Below are 16012 nucleotides of genomic sequence, written 5' to 3'. Positions count from 1 at the left end.
CAAGCCCATGAGCCTAAAATTTACAGAAATCACCTCTTACTCTTTTCTAAAATCCAGATGGAGTTTGCCAGTTTCTAGAGTATTCACTAACTTTTCTATTCTCCATGATTCTTCAAAAATCACCAACAGTGATCCAATATTTACATTTTTTTAAGGCCAGAGGACCTGAACTCATTTAGAATTTCAAGTTATATTGTTAGTCATATATCATTGATTGCAATTATTCTTTATCTGTATCTTTTCTAAAAAAAAAATTCCAATCTGGAAATCATTTTTCCTGAGAAAAAATATAAAAAGCAAACAGCAATTAAATCATTTTTTTCTTTTCATTATCTTATCACATTATATCTCTATCTCTAAACAGGGGTAAATCATTTCCTTATTCCTCCTCTTGCTCAAGGCTTGGTATAAAAAATCCTTTTCATTTTCCCCTCTTTTTGTTAGCCCATTTATTGGCTCATTGTATGTCCTGATACTATTCCTAATCCATTCTTATAAATCCATAAAAATTCTTATGTTTTTCCTTCAAGTATCCTGTTACCATCTTAATTTTTTAAATATAAATTCAACCTTAAGATCCTTGTAAAGTTACATTAATGTCTTTAGCTACCTCCTTCGTCTCCTCCTTATTGATTTCCTTTGCAATAGTATCATCTGTATTTCATTTTCAAGGATTTTTCCTCCTTCCTAAGTCTGGACTGGAATGTGCTTGCATCTCATTTCCACCTCTTAGCACTTTATGTTGTCTTCAAAGCTTTGTTCAAAAGATGAACTTTTCTCAATTGCCACCAATTATCCATAGTTGCTGGTACTTTCCTCCAAAAATAATACTTTGTGTTTATTTGATATGTATTTCATATAACCTTATTTATGTGCATATTGTCCCCTCAAATAGATTGTAAACTCCTTGAAGATAAGTACTCTTGTCTTTGTATATAAAAATATATACATATAATATACACATACATATATATGTATATAGTGTACACATACATAATTGGTGTGTAACAAATACCTGCTGATTGAGGAAGTGAATTTTTGGAAATCTACTTTCCTAAAAATCAAGTATGCAAATCCACAGATAAACAATATTCTCCTTCTTGATTCTTGAGAATTCTAAGACAATGTAATCACAGTCTCTGAAAGTTGCTATCACTTCCACTTTGTAGACAACATATGAAGTACTAAGTTAAATTAGTGCTTTGAGATTATCTAAAAGCTATGGGATTCTTATCATTGTCCCTTTTCTATCACCATCACCAAAGAAACAGCAAAAGAACTCAAAATTATCTTGCATTTTCATACATCCATGGTGGGCAAAACCAAGGAATTCATCACCGTATTGACCAGTCTACTGGTGATCACTCTCTCCATACTTAGCTAGTCTAGACCTTGGGATATAGAGCTGGTCTGTTGCCTTTCCAACATGGCATTAATTGTCAGAACTAAGTGCTTTAATATGGTATAGTCTTCAAGAATCCAGGGTCACCACCACTCCACAATAAGCTACTGAAATAGAATTTTGGAGAAGCTTTAGGAGATAAAGAAATAAACTCTTGTCTAGGGTTGGAATGCATCTTATCAGGAATAGGAAAGTTTGGCCAAAGACTTACTGGCTGACTGAGGGACTTAAAATAGAAAATGGAAGGAAGAAAAATGACCAGATACAATTTTGAACCCACATTTGATAGAGAACTTCAGAAGGGTTAGAGGTCAGATGAGATAATCAGGGACAAACAAGATATGAAAAACAAGGAACAATCTGAGATCAAAAACTAGAAGAATTGGATAAAGGATGCAATAAGCTGGAAAGGAATGGGGAAAATAGAGAGCATGTTTGGCTCTCAGGGAAGGTCATTCCCTGACCTTTTTTTAACAGAAACTTTTAGCTAATCATGCTACATTGATCATGCTTACAGGGACCAGTTTGAAAGTATGAGAATCAGATTAATATGCTGCTGGTACCCACAGATAGGTCATTTTTTGCCCTAAGCTTAATACTTAGAAGGCAATATGATATACTGGGTCAGCTCAGTTCAGAAAGATAGGAATTCAAATTCCGTCTCCAAGTAACTTAGTTTCCCAGAGCCTAACCTTCTAAATCTTTGAAATGGTGCTATTCATACCTGCTTTACTGATTTCAGAGTCATTTGTAAGACTCAAAGAGATAATGTAGGCAAAGCATTCTGCAATAAACATTAGCCATTGTTATAGTCTTCACTGTTACTTTAAAAGTATATTATTTTTCCAATTACATGAAAAGTTGGTTTTCAGCCTTCATTTTTTTTTGATGATTAAGCTTCATTTTATTTTATTTTTTTAAATTATAGCTTTTTATTTACAAGATATATGCATGGGTAATTTTTCAGCCCTGACAATTGCAAAACCTTTTGTTCCAACTTTTCCCCTCCTTACCCTCACCCCTTCCTCCAGACCAATACATGTTAAACATCAGCATTCATTTTTGTAAGATTTTAAGTTCCAACTTTTTTCTCCTGCCCTCCCTTATCGTTTCCCTCCCAAAAACAGCAAGCAATCTTGATATAGATTATACTTGTGCAATCATTTTTAACATATTTCCATATGAGATATGTTAGGAAAGAAAAATCAAAACAAAAGGAAAAAGTCATAAGAGGAAAAAAGTGAAAATAGTATGTTTCAATTCATATTCAGTCTCCGTAATTCTCTCTGGATGCAGAAGGCATTTTCCGCCCTAAGTCTAGTGGAATTGTCTTGGATCAGTGTATTGATGATAAGAGCCAGTCTATCATAGGTGATCATCACATAATCTTGCTGTTTCTGTGTACAATGTTCTCCTGGTTCTGCTCACTTCACTCACCTTCAGTTCATGTAAGTCTCTCCAGCCCTTTCTGAAATCAGCCTGCTGGTCATTTCTTACAGAACAATAATATTCATTACATTCATATACTATAACTAATTCATCCATCTACCAATTGCATATACTCAGTTCCCAGTTCCTTGACACCATACAAAAGGGCTGCTACAAACATTTTTGTACATATGAGTCCTTTTTCCTCTTTTATGATCTCTCTGGAATTGCTGAATCAAAAGGTGAGCAAATTTTATAGTAACTTGGGCCGAGTTCTGCTCTCTAGAATGGGAAGATCAATTCACAACTCCACCACTAATGCATTTCCACTGATATTTTTGAGGTTTACCCTAGAAGTGTACCATTAACCCCTGTACAAATCATCAGAAACTGACAGCAATCAATAAATTTGGTGAATCTCTCTGGCACTAGGCCAAATGGAAATTGTACTTCCCAAATATCCATGTCGGGTATGCAAATGTGAATTATTCTATATTCAGAATAGAGTCATCAGCTACCAGACACACCTCTTTTTTCCCTCTGTGGGCAATTGGGTTTAAATAATTTTCCCATTTATTTTAAATAAATTTCCCATTTACAGCTAGTAAATTTCTGAAACTGGATTTGAACTCAGGTTCTTCTGACTGGAGAACCATTGTGACCCCAGACACACCGCTTAAACTTTCTGGCAATCATTAAATTGTTGTTATTGTTTATCCTTCATTCTTGGAAAAGATCATGACATCAGGGAGGTGATACTATGACTTGTGAATGAATTGGATTTAAGTGAGGGAGGGCTGTCCGGAATCATTTGGGTCCAATCGCCAGTTATAGATCAGGACCACTGGGTACAAAGGGAGAACTTGACTTTTTTAAGCACAGATCTAATTGTAAGCTCCTCAAGGGCAAGAACTATCTTTTGCCTCTTTTTGTACCTCTAGTGCTTAGCACGGTACCTGGTATATAGTAGGCATTTAATAAATGTTTATTGACTGATTTAATTGGTTGGCACATTTTTATTATTTCATTTTATTATTATTTATTATTTTATTATTGGTTGGCACAGGATGCTGCCCATTGCCAGATTATATAATCACCTTCCCCAGAATAACCCTCCCATCCCTTATGTAACTCCTTCCCTTTCTCCTCTGTCACATTCTTCCACTCACTGACCCCTTGAACCTTGTCCTTATTCCCCTGTGGCTTCTGAGAATTTTTTGCTTCCTGCCTCCCCTTTTCAGTAATTTTTTTCTCCCCTGTCACTCTTCATCCTCCCTAATGAGCCTGAGTCTAGAGAGGCATTCCTCCGGCCCTCTGTCCTGCTTTGACCTCTTCCTTGAGCTAGGAAGCCAGCTTGCCCCTAGCGCAGCCAGATGCTGATTTCTTCCAGCAGAAAAACAAAAATAGCACAGTCCCCACCAGCCTGGGACTGGTCCCCTCTCGCCTTCAGACTTCCCGATAAAGGAAACCTTAGGGCTCATATCTAGAGGGACTTTCCCTAAAAACTCCTTCTGGTTCTGCTCTCTGAATTGGGGCTCTACTCCAAGCTGCTGACCCTTAGTGAATTTCTATCCGTGTTTTTATGCATCCAACACTGAATATCGTACCTGGTACATATTAGACATGACCAATATTCATTGACCCACTAACATAATTAATAGGATGTATTTATTATCTCCTAAATTAGTGCCTTGGGAAGTAAAGGCAGGTGAATGTGTTTTAAATATTAAAGCCAAATATAGTTTCCATAGATCCTGGATGTGGAATTCAGGGCACCATGAGCTAGAAGAAACTTTATAAGAAACTTGGTTCTAAGACCATTGTACAGATGAGAAAACAGAGAAACAAAGAAGTAAAATTATGTCAGAGTGAGCAGTAGAGCCATGATGTAAACCCAAGTCTTCTGATATCAAATTCTTTCCTACCATAGTATACCACAGTATTATTATCACCTCTCTATCTCTTGAGATTTTCCAGAATTCTCTAATTTGTACCTTGTTTGTTTCTTCTTTGATCTGGGGAAACCCCCCCCAAAGTCCCAATTGCCCAATATGTATCTAGCAATATTTTTAAAATGTGGACAATAAATAACAGGCTGATTTATAATTGTTAGCCCTAAAATTCAACATTATTTTTTATTCCCCACAGCCAGACTGCCTCACATCCTCAGTAAATCACTTGAACATTGATTTAGTTCTGGGAGAAAAAGTCACAGAAATTATCTAGTTAAATCACCTTTTTTGCCATTTATTTTACAAATGAGGAAACAGAGGTTGAGAGAGGTGAGCCTCTGAGGTTCCACCTTATATGAGGAAGTGGCTGAATTCCACCCATTTGAATCCCACAAAGTCCTCAGATACCAAATCCCACATTTTTTTTCACTGTAACATCAAAAGCAAAGTACTTTACCCAATCAACTTATCATGTCTTTTATGCCAATTTTTATAATTGTTAAAACTATTAAAACTGTCACCCTAGAAATCACCAAATGATCATATCTCTATATTGTAGATCAATACAAAAGTAAGACACACTTTTAATGGCAAACTCTAATTCCTCTTGTCCAATTATTAAGAGCCTCCTCTGGCTCTGGCAGCTAGATGTTACAGAGGAGAAAGTACAAGGCCTGAAGTCAGGAAATCTCATATTCATCTACTAACTTCAGATGCTTAGTAGCTGTGTGATCCTGAATCACTTAGCTCTGTTTGCCTCCGTTTCCTCATCTGTAAAATAAACTGGAAAAGGAAATGGCAAAACACACCAGTATCTCTGACAAGAAAATCCTAAATGGAGTCACAGAGAATCAAACAACTGAAAAAAAAATAACAGCAAAATGGTCATAAACAAATGAAGAGCTAGAGAAAATAAATAAATGAATTAGTTTAGGGGGCTACATAGGTTCTACAAAGAAGGTTAGAAAGATATAGGATTATCTTCACTTCACTGGTTTAGAAGGAATTTCTTACGTTCCCAATATCTGGAAGCAAATACAATGACTGAGATAGGAAGATACCAAGAGTTGCCTTCCTAGATAAGGATATAAAACATTTGTAGAGGACCTGGATAGTGTCCAATTCTCCCCTCCTCAGCAAAGAAGAGGAAGTCCTTTAAACGAGAAAAGTTGAACCAGGTCAGCCGGAGAGCTTGTGGAACCTCCTTTTATGGAAAGCTTTGCAAATGAAACACCAATTTCAGAACTGTCTAGAAGTAAACAAATTCCAAGATTCTGTGATGGAAAAAGAGAAGTATGACTACGAACAAGTCATTATACCTGTCCTTGTTGTCTTTTATATATATATATATATAATATATATATTATATAATAAGAACCTGGAATAATTAGTAATAGATGACCAAACAAGTGATGGAAAAGATCACAGAAGATATAATGAACAATTTTTGATTATAAAAAATTTAAAAGTTTTTGTATGAAGAAAAGCAATGCAAATAAAATTCGAAAGGAAACAAGTAGATATCACAATGGTGTCTACTGGATTTTTTTGGCAAAGATAATGAAGTTTGCATTTCCTTTTCTAGCGAAAAATATACATAGTCAAATAATGCAAATGCTTAACAATTGGCTTTCAAAAATGTATATATGACAAACTTTAAAGTTGAATATGAATTATTAGTATTTTCTCCATCACTTTCCACAATCAACATAAAATGAATCGACCCCTGATTGTCAGTGTTTGCCAATTTTCAAGGTGTAAGTGCTCACACTGAAAGCTTCATAATGAGTTCTGGTGAGCTAGTTCAAACATGGAAACAAGTTACTGGCAGGGGTAGGGGAAGAATCTTTGCAGCAAATTTTTCTGATAAAAGTCTCATATATAAGACATAACAAATGGAATCAAATAAAAATAAAAAGAATTTATCCCCCAATTAGTAAATGCTCAAAGCATATGAAGATTTTTCAAAAGAAGAAACATAAGCAACCAACAAACATAAAAAGATGCTAAATAATTGGAGAAATGCAAATTAATTCATACCTCGTACCCATTGGAGGCAGCCAGATGACGCAATTGTTGAACTTATAGTCTGAAATAAAAGGAGTTTGAATCATACCTCATTAGCTGCCTGATTCTGGGCAAGTTACTCAATTTCTTTTTCTCAATTTCCTCATCTGTAAAAAGAAGTTAATAATAATATTTACCTTCAGTAGTTGTTGTAAAGGTCAAATGAGATTATATTTATAAAGCATTTTACAATAAATGTTAATTACAGTACAGATTGGCCAAATAAATAAATAAATAATGAAAGGAAAATGACACTTGTTAGAAAGTCTGTGGAAAACTGGGTACACAGTGAACTGTTAGTAGAACTACGAACCAGTCTAAATTTTTCTAGAAAGCAATTTGAAACTGCTCCTCCACCACCCCAACCAATAATCTATGACCCAGATTTAATATATATTCCAAAGAGATCAAAAGAAACCATATATGCAAAAATATTTATAGCAGTTCTTTTTATAGTGGCAAAGAACTGGAAACTAAGGGGGTTCCCATCTATTGAGGAAATGGCTGAACTAGTTGTGGGTCTGTGAACAGAAAGGGCTATTATTGAACTATAAGAAATTATGAAATAAATGGGATCCAAGAATGAACTCAGGCTTCTGAGACCTACATGAACTGATGGTGCAGAGTGAAATGAATAGAAGCAGAATTTATATAATAACAATATTACAAAGAAAAACCACTTTGAAAAATTTGAGAAATTTTATCCATGCATCCTGATTCTAAAAGAATAAATTTTGGCTTCTACTTCATAAGAGAGTTGAAGTCAAAATATACAATGACATACATTTGGAGGCACAGTCAATTATGGGGATTTTTTGTTGTTGTTTGACTATGTATATTTTTTACTAGAAAAGGAAATGCAAACCACTTCATTATCTTTGCCCAAAAGTAGACAGCATTGTGATATGGTCCATGGGGTCACAAAGAATCAGATATGATGAAAAATACAGTTTGATCTTATCATATATTTTAAAAGAAAAGTAAATTGAGACCTGAAGCTTCATGTATAATCTTTTTCTGCTCTTTGTTTAGACAAAGTATTCCAGTTCAGAATAAAAATGGTGTGCCTCATATTTCAAGCTTGGGACATTTGTCATGTCTCCTTGAGCAGTGGAAATGGTACAGAAGTTTGGAAGAGATTTTTTTTTCATTATTGCTTTGAGGGAGAATAAACATGGTCCCAGATTATTTTTAAAACAAGACCTGTGCAAAAGAGAGAAAATATTTTGGAAGGCAAACAGGTAAAGGAAAGCAGACTTTTCAACATGTCCAATTTCCAGCTCCCCTTGAGTGACTTTGGGGCCTCTCTGAGTTGAGATAATTTTGACTCCAAAGTGGGAGAGTTTGTTTACTCTATGAATATTCTAATCTGTATAACTTCTCTGATTTCTGTTTGCTATTTGCTTGAATAAATGTATTTAGTCACTATTTGTGATAGCTGTGTGTAATTAGCATTTGGTGGGAAAGAGCCAAGCATTTAGTTTTCTCTTTAAAAGATAAGTTTGAGAAAGTGGCCTAAATTTAAAAAACAATAATAATGATAATCATTCCCCTCTATTAGTGATTAGAGGGACTGTGAGGTACATTTCTTTTTCAGAGTACAGTTCATCAACCATATGAACCATTTTGCTTCTTTTGTTTCTCATATCCTGTATGAATCAAAGTCTCACGAAGAGAGAATTGGACAAGACTCCAGAGATAGCTATCCTTGTCTCTTTGTAAGCCACATTTAGATAACCCAGGTAGACGTGTGAGTGGGCATACATAGCCTTCATGGGCAACAAAAACATCCTACTCTACATTAAGGACCATTCCATAAGAACATTCAAATAATTGAAAATAAATTATTTTGAAAGAAATTAATCTTTAATTTTTTTAAGAATTTGGATTTCTTTTCCAGTGATTCTGAAGTTTATTCATATCACACATGCTATGTGTTACAGCTTTTTAAAAAAATAATAAACACATGCTCTCTTTCCTTTTCCCACTGATGTAAAACCCTTCTTGTTTGTCTACCATTCCTTACTTAGCCCTTTTCATTTGAATTGGTGTTGCTTCTAGCTATACATTGAGCTGCAGGAAACTTTGAAGAATGACATTTTCCATAATCATCTTTATTCAAGAAAAGACATTTTGGAGAATTTTTTCCTTCCCACAGTGAGCAAATTTTTCTTTTGAAACACAGATAATTTTGTTTCTTTCTTATTGTAGTCTAGATTTTTTTTCATATGTACTTATGTAGTTTTTTATTTTTATGTTATTTTATGGAGTTACAATGGGCTATCTGTCCCTGCCTGATGATTGCTGAATTTATTGCTTTTTAGTGCTACTACATACATAATTGATTGCTATCTATAGATATATGAAAAAACCATTGGTTCTTTTCATGATCTGAATTTTTCAATTGTGCTATTGTATTGCTTGTAATGTATGGTACATTAATTCAAATGAGCATTGCTGCTGTAATACTGTATATTTATTATATGCATCAATATTTTGTATTAATGTGAGTACACAGAGCGCCATCTCTAAAAAAAGATAGGTTGTAAAACAGTTGAGGGACAGCTTACATTTGCATTTGAAAAGGATAGTAGCCTCCTAAAACTGGGAGTAAAGCTTTATCTTAAGGATGAGGATATTTTAAGGATAATGGTGAGAAAAATGAAAATCTTAGAAGAGAGCATAATTAAAAACACTAATATTAGGACAAATAAAATCACTCAAAAACCTTTTCCCCCAGATCCTACCTGAGAATTTCAAAGGGAAGAAGGAGAAGGAAACAAGCATTTTATTAAGCATCAACTGTGATAAGTATTTTATAGATATTTTAATTGATCCTTACAACAATCCCAGAAGGTAAGTGCTATCATTTATTCCCATTTTATAATTAAGGAAACTAAGGCAAACAGAGGTTAAGTGATTTGCCCACTGTCTTACAGCTAGTAAAGTATCTGGATAGAATTTGAACTCTGATCTTCTGAATAGAAGCCTGGGACTCTGTCTATTGTACCACTCAGTACATTAAAATATATCTCACAATAGGGAGCTTTTCCTAAGGCTTTCCTACTAGTCCACACTTTGAGGGAGAAGAATTGCTTTAAAATGTAGTAGGTCTTCTAATCAATGGAGTTATTTTTCATAGAAATGGAATATCATAATGAAATCCAGAAATGTGGCACAGCAGATAGAACTTCAGAAGACCAAAATTCAACTCTACTCTCAACATTTACTAGCTATGTGGCCCTGGGCAAATCCCTTCACTGCTGTCTGCCTCAGTTTACCTCTTTGTAAAATGGGGATAAAAATAGCACCTACCTTATAGGATTGCTGAAAGAAACAAATGTAACTTAATGATTGACACATAATTGGGAAAGCAAGGTAATGAAATGAACACAGCCCTGGACCCAAAGTCAGGAAGACTCCTGAGTTTAAATGCAGACTCAGACACTTATTAGCTATATGATCCTGGACAAGACACATCACCCTATTTGCCTCAGTTTCTTTATCTGTAAAATGAGCTGGAGAAGAAAATGGCAATTCACTCTAGTATCTTTGCCAAGAAAACCTCAAATGGGGTCACAAAGAGTTAGACACAAGTGAAATGACTGAACAACAACAGACTCTTAATAAATGCTTGCTCCTTTCCCTATTTCATCTGTGAGTAAAGTCGAGACCCTACCCCTTTTGTTGATAGCTACCACAGGTAGCATTTTCTCTGGTCATAAGCCATATCTCCAGGGAACAATATTGGGAGGCTTGGACAAATAACAGTGTTCCTGTCCAGAGACACAGAGACAGATTATGGTGACATACTTTGGGTAGGATATCCTAACTAGCAATGAATAACCTTTTTGATTCATGGTAGGAAGTCATTTGGAATGAATATATACAAATTTTAGCTGTGTTCATAAGAGGAGAAATCACAAGCCTCCTGCACTAATTTTGTTTCTAGTACTGTGCAGCAAAAAGAAAGGGGGAAACTCTTTGAGTTCCTTCTCAGAAGAGAGCAGTGCTTGCTAAGATTGGTGGGATGATCACAATAGAAAGAGTAGGTAAAATTACATTGTGGATATTGAGGCAGGGCTTGACTCTCTGACATTTGAAGTTATTGTTTTTTTTTAAATTTTTCAAAATATAGATCTAGCAATGGTATTTATGGATCAAAGATTATTTGTGGCTTTGTAGCCCTTTGGGCTCAATTCCAAATTGCTCTCTAAAATGATTGGATCATATCCACAGTGATGTGAAGAGAAGGACACAAGAACTAATTACTAAGGAGATCAGGAAAGGACATATGAGCTAAGTTTTGAGGAAAACTTTTAAGAGGTAGAGGCAAGGAGGAAGTGCACTGTAGGCAGGAAGAACAGAGGTGGGAGATCAAGTGCCTGTTATAAGAGATATGAGACAGTTTGGCTGAAATACAGAGTACATGAAGGTGGACAATGTTCAACAATCCTGGAAAAGTAGACTGGAAACTTGAACTAACTCCCAAAATCTATTGAACTGTGCATACTCTTTGCCCAGGCAATACCACTAAGAGGTTTATATCCCAGAATTCGAAAAAGAGAGTCCTTTTTGGACAAAAATATTTATAGTGACAAAGAATTGGAAACAGGGGGTGCACTCATCATTTGGGAAACGGTATATGAATATGATGAAATACTTTCATGCCATTAGAAATGATGACAGGGAGGATTCAGAAAAATCTGAAAAGACTTGTATGAACTAATACAGAGTAAAGTGAGGAGAAACAGGAGAATAGTTTATAGAATAACAACAGTATTTTAAAGACAACCTGTTTCCAAAGACTTGAGAATTCTGATCATCAAAATAACCAACTATAACTCCAGAAAACTCTCTATTTTCTGATAGTGATGAATCAACAGAGCAAAAAATTAATTTTGAGGGCACTTGATCAATGCAGGCATTAGTTTTATTTGACTACATGTTTGTAACAGGGGTTTTGTCTTACTTGCTCTCTCAATTGTGGAAGAAGAGAGAGATGGAAGGAATGCAAAGTAGATCTTTATTTGAAAAAAATATAAAATATTTTAAAAGGAAAAATAGGAAGAGGAGGAAGGTAAAAGAAGAAAATGAGGAGAAAGAGAAGAAACAGAAGGAGATAGAAGAAGAAGAAGAGGAGGAGGAGGAGGAGAAATAGAAGGAGGAGGTTTTACCTTCCATTCTTAGGTGTTTGCATTTTATCCTATATGCAAACAGTTAGAAGCCATTGATATTTCTTGATCCAGACAACATCAGACTTCAAGGAGAACCAGCCTGATGCCTCTTCTACTCTGATAGATCCCTTCAAATACATGAAGAGAGTTATCATTTGTCCCCCTTCCCCATTTAGATTAGAATAGCATCTAACTTTACATGTACGTCACAGTCTCACCCTCATAACGACCCAAAGTTGTCAATGCTATGAGAATATCTTCTTGGAATAGAGAGTCGGGGGCATATGGAAAGTATGCAAATTACATTAAAAAATCTTTACCATATAAGTCACAGCTTCTCTTTTCCAAGAATTTTAATACAAGCTGACCATTTGTGCATTTGCCTTTAAGTAAATACTAAGCCCTATTTCCTTTCACACAAGAATCCACAAAGGCTGCCATCATGCTTTCCAAATCTCTAACCAAATTTAATTTGAATGGAATGACTTCCAGGCAAATGTTTGCTATTCTTCCTTAGAACTCGGTGTTCATGACAGGAACAAGGTGAGTTAAGGGCTTTGTCCATTTCAGCCAGGAATCAGGGTCCCTCAGAAGTTCTCAAGAGTCTAAACTTCTCTTCCTAGAAAAAAAAACCAAAAAAACCTTCAAACCAATCAGACTAAGAATTACCTTAGGGATATGGAAAGTTAGAACAAGAATAGAATTTTCCCTAAACCCAGTACAAGAATACATTAATTTCTGCCATTGATTCAAAAGCAACTTGTTATGTGGAAAACTTCTTGGTTAATCAAATGTTCGGGAAATGGATGTTTAAATGAACTGAAATCTCTACCTTGTTGTTGTTTATCCTTCAATTTTGAAGAAATGGATCCACCCTCATCCCCAAGGGATACTAGTGGTTTGAAAATCATTCCAAAAAAGTATTAGCACACTTTCTTCTGTTAATAGGGATGGGAGACTAACCACCATTCTCCTCCTTGTCTCTAATTTATGTCCTGAGTTTTCCCACGTCAGGAGTTTTGTTCACTCTATTACCTATGTTTTCCTTTGTCTCCTCTGATGATTGAATCCTTAGCCACGCTTTAAAACAGACTCAAATGTTACCTCTTTCAAGAAACTTTTCCTGTGATTCCTATCCCCCCCATATCCAACATATAACCAACCACACATCCAGTTGGTATAACTTTTTCCTCACAGACCTTCGGAAGCACTTTGTTTACATTCTATCATTCACTTATGTATTATATATCTTGTATTACCCCACTCTCTCAAGATCAAGTCTGCTCCTTTTATACCCACTTAGGATTCTCAGGAACAAAGAGATTGGAGTTATCATTTTTCTCTACCATTGGCTAGAGCCTCTACTGGCTGAACATCCCCCTATTTGAGGAGCCCAGTAACTAGTGCTCCCATTCTACTTAATTTCTTAGCATTGGATAACTTCTACAAAGGAATAGTAACTTCAAAGATACAGCAAGAACAAAGTACCTACATTTTCCCCCAATACCTGGAGGGTATAATTTCCTCTATATTCCCTCAGTCTCTGGAGGACAATGGGACTCTTAATTTGATTCCTACTTAACACTGGTCCCACCAAGTTCATGTCCAAAGCCAGAACCATTGCTAGGCTGAAGTTGGAACCTTTATTTTTTCAGGATATTGATACCAGGCAACTCCCAATCTATATTCTTAACTCCTATATCCCCATGGCTCATGTTCCTAGACAAGAATGAAGATTCTACTCCTTGCACGAAGTATAGAAAAAAAAATAAAAATGCTAAAGATCTATTTTGGGGGTGAGAGCAGGAAAGGGGGCTATCCTCTTACAGAGAGAAGGATGCCCTTAAGGCTTTCTCTTCCTCAGTATATCATCTCACCAGTGAGGGAGACTTCTCATTCTTTCAGTTTTGGATATAACTAAAGCCTTCCTGGGTTGACTATGACCTTTGAAGACTCCTAACAATTCTGCTATAAACCCAGAAAAAAAAGTTTCCTCTGAACCATGTGGTAGGACAACACAACATGTTTACGTTTCCTCTAGTTCTGTAATCTCCTGGACTCAGATCCCTAGAGTGATCCTGGACTCAGATCCCCAGTGAATGATGCCATTCTAGTAAATTGATCATGTCTTTATACATCCTGACTCTCATTTATACAATTGTATTATTCTTTTTCAGTCATTTCAGTGAAACTTCATAAAATCATTTGGGTTGGGTTTTTTTGTTTTTGAGTTTTTATTTATTTGTTTGTTTTTAGCAAAGACACTGGAATAGATTGCCATTTCCTTCTCTAACTCATTTTACAGATGAGGAAACTGAAGCAAACACAATTTAGTGACTTGTCCAGGGTCACACAGCCAGGAAGAGTCTGAGGTCACATTTGAATTCAGTCCACATTTGAACCTTGTTCAGACCTGACATTCTAATCACTTCGCTACCTAGCTGCCCTAATTGTATTGAAGGGTAATTTTTGTATTTGTTTGCTTTGGTTTGTTTTGGGTTTTTAGAGAGAGTCAGGGATTGAATATTTTATAAATTTATTGCCTTCCCCAAGTTCACTATTATGTATTCTATAAGCAATAGGGACTTACTAATAAATACTAAACTGAACTGAATTAAATCATTTGTTGATCTCACACCGATCTTAACACCTAATGATCTTTGGGGTATTTACCAATAAATAACCAATAAATCTATTTCTTTCCTTGATTGACATTATTTAGAACTTCTGGGATCAATTGATTTTAATTACCACCTGTACTTTTGCCTCAAGAAAGTCACTTAATTTCTTAGGGAAGGAGGAGGAAAAGAAGGGTGCCAGATCCAGTTCAAACCAGTTCACAATAGCTGGTTCCTAATTTTTAAAATTTAATTAATTTTTTAAATTTAATTAAAATTTTAAAAATAATAATTTAGAATTTATTTAATTTTAATTTATTTTCTTTTTAAATTTTGAGTTCCAGTTCTTGAACTGATTGTTAAATCATCAATGTGAGCATTTCTACCTCACCTTTGCTACAAATTAGGACTTAACTTGATGATTGTCTAAACTTAAGAAAGTGATCGAGAAAGTATGAACCATGCAAATTAAACTGGCTGTACTTTTCTTTCAGAGAGCTGGTAATTAAAAAATTACCAGTAAATCCCTGCTTAGAAGTTCCTTTTTTGAATAAATGCCTGCTATTTTGTGGGTTAGAGGAGCAGCAGTTGTTCTGAATGCGGGGGATAATTTACCTCTTCCCAAAACCAAGCAGAACAACACAATTCTGGGAAATTGAAATTGAAATTCCAGAATCCTACTAAGTACACATTACCCAGACTGTGAACCATCCCTTAAGGTTACCATTGGAAGCTGATTTGATCAAACAAAGATCAAGAAATGTTAGCCTCTGTCCAATTCTGTTCCATGTAACGAGAAAGTAATGTGTCTATCTGTTCAAGTGCCCAGATAAATCTCTTCAAAATTTGAGGATTCAGAAGGGGCAACTGGCACTGTTCTCTTCTTATAGTCAAACACATTTCTTTCCTTCTTTTCCTTTTCATCCCCCTTTTTCTCCCCAGAAGACTGGCAAGTATTTCTATTCCATCTGGATTAATGTACATCAGGAATTTTGTTAGGAGATGCCAGCAATAGCTTTTGCCTCTCTCTCTTACCCAAACTTCTAGATGGAGGAAAAGTGGGTTGTTATAGTAAAGGAGGTCATACGGATTACCCTAAGGACAAGAGGGACTGTGGAGATTTTTCCCCCTCTTGTCTTAGCTTTATAGACTTCAATAAACACTTTCCATTCATTATTTCATTTAATCGTCACAACAATTCTATGGAGTAGACAGATAAAATCATCTCAACATCATTTTACAGACAAGAAAATTTTTAAAAATTCAGAGGGTTCAAGGGTCCATGATTGCATAATTAGTAATGAAATTGGAGTTAGGTCTGACATCTGACTCTTGGACCAGTGGTCTTTGCCTTATACTGCTGTGCCT

General features: G+C 35.4%; 1 long non-coding RNA gene across 1 annotated transcript in view; it reads right to left on the bottom strand.

Moving 5' to 3' along the window:
• LOC141564864 (uncharacterized) overlaps nucleotides 1–6944 on the bottom strand; it is a 42748-nt gene extending 35804 nt beyond the window's left edge. Inside the window, exon 1 of the long non-coding RNA XR_012488765.1 lies at nucleotides 6823–6944. This is a non-coding gene — a long non-coding RNA (uncharacterized LOC141564864). The remainder of the gene's footprint in view (nucleotides 1–6822) is intronic.
• Nucleotides 6945–16012: the final 9068 nt, after the last annotated feature.

Source organism: Sminthopsis crassicaudata, chromosome 3 (genome assembly GCF_048593235.1).
Source record: "Sminthopsis crassicaudata isolate SCR6 chromosome 3, ASM4859323v1, whole genome shotgun sequence".
Taxonomy (NCBI): domain Eukaryota; kingdom Metazoa; phylum Chordata; class Mammalia; order Dasyuromorphia; family Dasyuridae; genus Sminthopsis; species Sminthopsis crassicaudata.
This window is presented reverse-complemented; position numbering and strand designations above follow the sequence as displayed.